We start from the raw sequence: 6,320 nt of genomic DNA, 5'->3' as shown, positions 1-6,320 counted from the left end.
CGGGGTGGGCGTCTCAGCGCGCTCGGAGGCCCACTGCCGCCGGGCGGAGAAGTGTTCCCCCGCCCGAGACGGGAGCCCCCGGACGGGGCCCCGGCTCGCCTCTCCGCCCGGCTCCCACCCCCGTGTCGGCCCCGCCTCCGGCCCGGGGCGTTCTGGCACCGCCCTACCCACCAGCTCCACGTCCCCAGCCTCCCCTTTCTCCCCCGGCCTCGCTCACGGTGGGCCCCGGGGCAGCCAGGCCCTGCTCGGCCTCTCCCCCTTAACCCACTGGACGACCTGCTGGGGGCCCCTCCGACAGTCTCTGGCCTCTGCTCCCCGTTTCCAAGAAGAGCCCTTCTGTCCGCGGGACTAGATGGTAACCTGATCCCCTCCTTGTCTACCCGGGAAATGCAGGGATTTCTCCACCATTTCAGAACCAGCCCCGTGGCCCGAAGCCAGGCGGGCCTGGTCTAGGTCAGGCCTGGCCCCGCTCCGCAGCGGGGGCCCCTCCCCAGACCAGGAGGACCCCAGCGAAGGGGAAACTTGACAAGGAGCTTCGGACTGAAGGTCCCGAGTGACTCCTGGGCCCCCTTTCTGCGCCCCTGCCTTTACTCTGGCACCCTCCAGAAGCCTTTGTGGTTGAGCATCTCCCCGAATGAACTTTGGAAAATGTAACTCACCTTTTACTCCCTCACTCAAACCTTCCCTGGCTTTCTATCATGCCCTCCTGACCTGAGAGTCAAAACTGGTCACTTGTAAAAGTGAAAGTGTGCACCCATCCATCTGACAGCAAGCATCAACCCTCGGGGTCCTTGGCAACAGGGCTCTGGGGTCACCCTAGTTACAGAGGGCCCTCCAGGTCTGACCCCGCTGCTGCCAGTCTCTCAGGCTTCTGCCCTACACCTGCACAGCCCTCTTGCCATTCCGTGATTTCAGAGGGGAAAGGCTGGGTGTGGGACCGGGGGTCTGGGCAGTCTCGGGGTGTCACCTGAGTAAGCTCCACGCACCTTGTGCCCCGCACAGATGCCTTAGGACTTGGGGGGCCTGCAGGCCTGGCCTGAAAGGGGAGACACCTCCGCTTTGTGTATGTGGGGGCGCCGCTGACCTCAGTCATCTGGTGCAGCCCTGCAGGAGGACAGGGCCCCAGTTCTGACAGAGCTCGAATTTACTACCCAGCAACACAGTCTCAGAGATGACATTTGACAACGGGATACATCTTTCACACTGATGTTTGTGGTCACAGAACACGCTTTTCTATTAACTGTGCGCAGAGCATCCTTGACCTCGGATATTAATTATTGATGGGACCCAACAGACAACTCCATTTCTAAGCAGGGAAAGCTTATGAGACATTCTCTGACTGCAAAGGAACAAAAGTAAAAATGCATCTTGAAAAAGGATAACTGTAAATATTCACTGTGGGGGTGGAAGTTCAAGGCAGGCTTCAATAGCGTCCCGCAGATAGCTTTTGAGGAAATAGAGACAACTCGATGCTGAAAAGTCAAAAAACACACAAGGAAAAACCCACTGTGAGTGACAGCCATTGGAAACACAAACAACAAAACCATGTCTGGAAAACTGCAGACATTGGCGTTGTGAGACAGAGGAGATAATCATGTTATACATGTTTAAAGAAATAAAAGAAGAAGCTTAAAATTTTGAGCAAGGAGCAAGAGACTACAAAGTATAGTCAAGTAGGGGCACCTGGGCGGCTCAGTCGGTCAAGCATCTGACTTCAGCTCAGCTCATGATCTCACGGTTCGGGGGTTCGAGCCCCGTGTCAGGCTCTGTGCTGACAGCTCAGAGCCTGGAGCCTGCTTCAGATTCTGTGTCTCCCTCTCCCTCTCTCTCTGCCCCTGCCCTGCTCTCTCAAAAATAAACATTTAAAAAAAAATTAAAGTATGGTCAGGTAAGACATTGACAATATGATGATTTGCTATCTTGATTACCATAAAACACCAGTGTTGGTTGAACAGGGGATTAAATACATGACCGAAGAGAGAAGTAACCACATCATGAGTTGGGGGAATCCTGGGCCTAGTTTTCATCCTGAAATGCCGTGTGCCTGCAGATGCTGAGGGGCCCCGATGTTGTCAGGAGGTGTCTGAATTTCCTAGGGTACCCTGGATTGGTAGTTGGCTAACTTGGGCCTGTCATTCGTATTTTTTGAGGAAAGCCATTAAGGAAAGTCCACTAATCTCACCCCTACCACATAGAGCACCGCTTCCCCTTCCCTGCACCCCCCGCACCACACCCTAATCAGCCCCTGGTGAGTCGCTGTCACTGTGTCACAGGCCAAGGCTCACCAACATAGACAGGGTCCTCCCCTTGGGGCCCAAGGGCATGTGGTCTCCCTGAGCGTCCTACCCGGAAGATCTGCCCTTTAGGGTCACCTCTCTTAATTCGGGTCCTCTCCTAAAGCAGAATCTATGACATGGGACATAGTCTTGTGGGCAAAAGTTTTATTTTTGGAAGCGACCTCGGAGATCAGGAATGGGGACTCTGGAAGGGAAAAACAGGGAAGTGGGGAGTCCCCATGCCAGAGCGTGTCCCTGACTTACCCCTGCTGTACAAGTGCTCTAGGGGACAGTGCACCCTGGCATCCCTGTGCCCTGGCGGACGGTGCGCTGGGGGTGGGGGAGATGGTGCGCCCTGGGGGAACCTGTGCCCTGGGGACGGTGCACCCAGGGGACGCTGTGTGTCCTACCTCAGCATCGCCCCCTGGTGCGTGGTAGCGAGGGGCACATGCGCCCGCTGACACTCATTCCTCATTGTTCCAGGGCTGCCTGCAAACTCCCTCTTTTCCAGGTTTGCACGCTGCCAGCTCCAGGAGCATCACCAGGAGCAGCGGGGCAGCGGCAGCGGGGAGCCCAGAGCGGACAGCAGGGAGTATGGTGCTGCTGAGACCAGGGGAGCCAGCTCTGTAGCCACAACGACAGCAAAGCCGGTGGACCCCCAGCCTTCGAGAACAGGGCGTAGAAGGCAGCTGACTCCATCCTAATATTTGAAAATGCCTCATTCGGGGGGTAGAGGGGGTGGGGAACACACAGTGATGAGTACATTGATCATTTCCTTTATTTTATCGCTTTAGCTGGACTCCAATGATCGATGTTGAACCAGAGTTCTGACTAACAGAAATGCCTTTACAATGATGCACCATTAATACGATGTATCTACTTCTGTCCTGGAACTGGTGTCCTTTCTCATAAAAGGACACTTCAGTTTATTTACACCTTAGAGCTTGTATTGGGAGAGTCCACTGGGATTTTGTTGTTCTCTGATAAATTTATAGTTTTTTCTCCTTTAATTCTGTTAATTTTATGACTCATAGTGGATGGATTTCCTTCTGCTTCTCATTTCATCTCTCCCCCTCCTCTCCCTGCTGCCTTGGGACAAAGTAATGACCCTCTTACTGCTCCGTTGGCACGCCGACCCACGGACCTGCATTTCTCCCCAGAACTTCATGTTTGCTGTTCCCTCCCCCTGGAATGCTGTTCCCTCAGACATCTGCATGGCTCACTCCCTTATTTTGGTTAGGCATTTTGCTCGAGTGTCACTTACTTAAAGGTGTCCTCCCTTTAGGAGTGGAATCTTATTCATTTGTGGAATTCCCAGCCCTCTGTACTTCAGAGTGTGACCTCGTTTGGAAACAGGGTTGATTCCGGTGTTATCAGGTAAGTGGAGGTCCCGCCAGAGTACAGACAGCCCCTCATCCAATATAACCAGTGTCCTTCTGAAAGGTGACACACAGGGAGATGCCACCGAAGCTGAGGTCAGAGGTCAGGCAGGTGTTTCTATGAGTCAAAGATGCTTGCACATCATCAGAAGCTAAGGAAGAGGGGCCTGGACCAGATTCTCGACCTGTCGCCGGGGAGGGAACCATCGGCCCACAGCGTAATCTGGGACTTCCAGCCTCTGGACCGGAGACACGGCAGGTTCCTGCCCAAGCCCCAGGCCGCCAGGCTCTGTTACAGCAGCCCTGGGGACCGCCACAGCCCCCCCTTGCACAGACTGTCACTCACTGCCCCGCCACCCTGTCCACTTGGGCTGATGGAGCGGATTACCGTGGACTGGGGGGCGTCAGTGGACTGTCATTGCTCTGTTCTCAGGCGGGGAAGTCCAAGGTCGAGGCACTGGCAGACTCAGTGAGATTCTGTGTTCTGGGTCACAGACAACTGCTATTTCCCTGTGTCCTCACCTGGCAGAAGGGGCGAGGGAGCTTTCTGGGGTCTCCTGTTCCCCTTCTCACCTCCCGAAGGTCCACCCCCACTCCGGCGACCACCCTGCGGGGCTCAGTTTTCCACATATGGACGGAGGGGCTCCCGTTACGCTCTGTGAGATCATGTGCTTGTCGTCTCCCTCCTTGTGACCTAAGCCCCTGCCGCTGCGCTGCCGACCCCCCACCCCGGTGCCCACACCAGCCCCTCCCGCGTGCCTGGCTCCCTCCATCACTGCCCAGGAGACCTTTGCCCGGTGCAGCTGAGGAAGGTGGGAGCCGTGTCAGCAGAGTGTGGATTTTGCATTTTGTGTGATTTCATTTGCGAGGTAAACACAGAAAAGGGTCCCGGCTGGACCGAGGTGTGTGTGAATACACGGACCACACGTGAGCTCCCCTCACACCCCCAGACGCCAAGGGACCTCGTGCCAAGTGGCTGTGACAGCTGCCCCGTCTCCTGGCCCCTGACAAGCTGCCCCTCCCGTGTCCACTCCTCTTCCGGCCTTTGAGATAAAGGGCCACATTTCTTATAGGATTCATGTATTTAAAATAACAACATATTCGGGGCGCCTGGGTGGCTGAGTCGGTTAAGCCTCCGACTTCGGCTCAGGTCAGATCTCACGTTCGTGGGTTCGAGCCCCGCGTCAGGCTCTGTGCTGACCGCTAGCTCAGAGCCTGGAGCCTGCTTCAGATTCTGTGTCTCCTTCTCTCTCTGTCCCTCCCCTTCTCATGCTCTGTCTCTTCTGTATCAAAAATAAATAAAACATTAAAAAAAATTTTTAAAAACCCAACATATTCAACTGTGCTATCCTTTTTATTAGGTTCCTGTGTTTAATGCATTGCTGATGAAATACGCTGAGGGCCCTCCGGCGTGCCGATGTGTGCTGCGGGACTTCGCATCCCCCTGGGTTTTCTGAAGCTGTGACGCAATCCAGCAACATGGACCCCATTTGCTGAACAGTTGAATAAATGCTTGCCTTCCTAAATTAGACCCTACGTTTTCCTAATATATGACTTCCTCACTACGCTGATGCATTTATAATCGCCCCTGGAGGTTGTCTGTGTCCGAAAGTCTGTGGGCGGCGGGCCCGTTGCGGGGGTCAGTGGAGGGCGTGAAGGGGCCCCATCAGTGACCCTTCCATTATTCCTGCCCAAGACCCAGACGCTTGAGAGACAAGGCAAAGGGACTCGGAAATACATAAATAAAATTATTACCTTATCACAGAGGAGGTCTGAGTCGGAGCGGGTGCCTTTGGAGGGTTGCACCTCGGACCTTTCTAATCCCAGGTCCCACGTTTGGACTCAGCTGCCCAGTGGTGGGCAAACCAGTGAATCCACTGTCCGTCTCCAGAGGGAGCCACGGCCCCGACATTTATGGCAGGAGCCATAGAGCACAGTTCACGCCACATTCCCAGTGCGCCCTGGCCCTGGTCCCCGGTCTCCTGGTCCCCAGCCCCCAGTTCCCAGTCCCCGGCAGCCCACAGAGACTCTCTCCGACCTCCAGGTCTCTTCCCAGTTGGGAGGAACCGGGATCTTAGTGCCTCCAGACAGAGGAGGAGCAGCGTCCCTGGGGACCAAGCCGCTGCCGCCAGCCTCTGCAGAGATCAACTGTGCAAACCTCCCGGGGTGGGAAGCCCACGACAGCCCCCGCTGAGAGCTACCGGAAATGCGGCAGACACACCTGCACGGCCTCCGCCAGCGAGCGTGAGAGCCAGGTAGAAGGCGTTCAGTCCCAAGCCCAGGACTTCTCCCCTTCTGCCCCTCCAGCAGGCGATGACACCGGGAAGAACCTTCGAGACTAGAAATTCTGAGTGAACTGTTACAAAATGCCTTCTTGCAGAGCTGCAATGTTGGAAAAAAGGAAATGCCCCAAACAGAGGAGCTGCTGAAAACCAAAGCAGGAGTGGTAGGCAGCCACCCTGAGGAAGTCATGGTCTCGGTCCTCAAGGGTTTGGGGCGTCATGGAGACAGAGGGCAGGACTCTGAGCCTCTGTAAGGTTCCCAGTTAGAAGCAGGACTCCAACAGGAGCCACACTTCCTAGAAGGGCCATATCCTCAGTGAATGATTTTGAACGTTTTCCAACCATCCACAAAAGCAGATGAGAAAAATTGTCCCACCCAGTAA

General features: G+C 55.3%; 1 long non-coding RNA gene across 1 annotated transcript; it reads left to right on the top strand.

The window, feature by feature from the left end:
- The first annotated feature begins 3,038 nt into the window (after positions 1-3,038).
- On the top strand, positions 3,039-5,206 carry LOC115302638. The gene is made up of 2 exons (XR_003913567.1): positions 3,039-3,653; positions 5,017-5,206. It is a non-coding gene; the product is annotated as an uncharacterized LOC115302638 (long non-coding RNA).
- Positions 5,207-6,320: the final 1,114 nt, after the last annotated feature.

This window comes from Suricata suricatta, chromosome 9 (genome assembly GCF_006229205.1).
Source record: "Suricata suricatta isolate VVHF042 chromosome 9, meerkat_22Aug2017_6uvM2_HiC, whole genome shotgun sequence".
Lineage (NCBI taxonomy): Eukaryota > Metazoa > Chordata > Mammalia > Carnivora > Herpestidae > Suricata > Suricata suricatta.
Note: the sequence above shows the minus strand (reverse complement) of the source record. Positions and strands in the feature narration are given on the sequence as shown.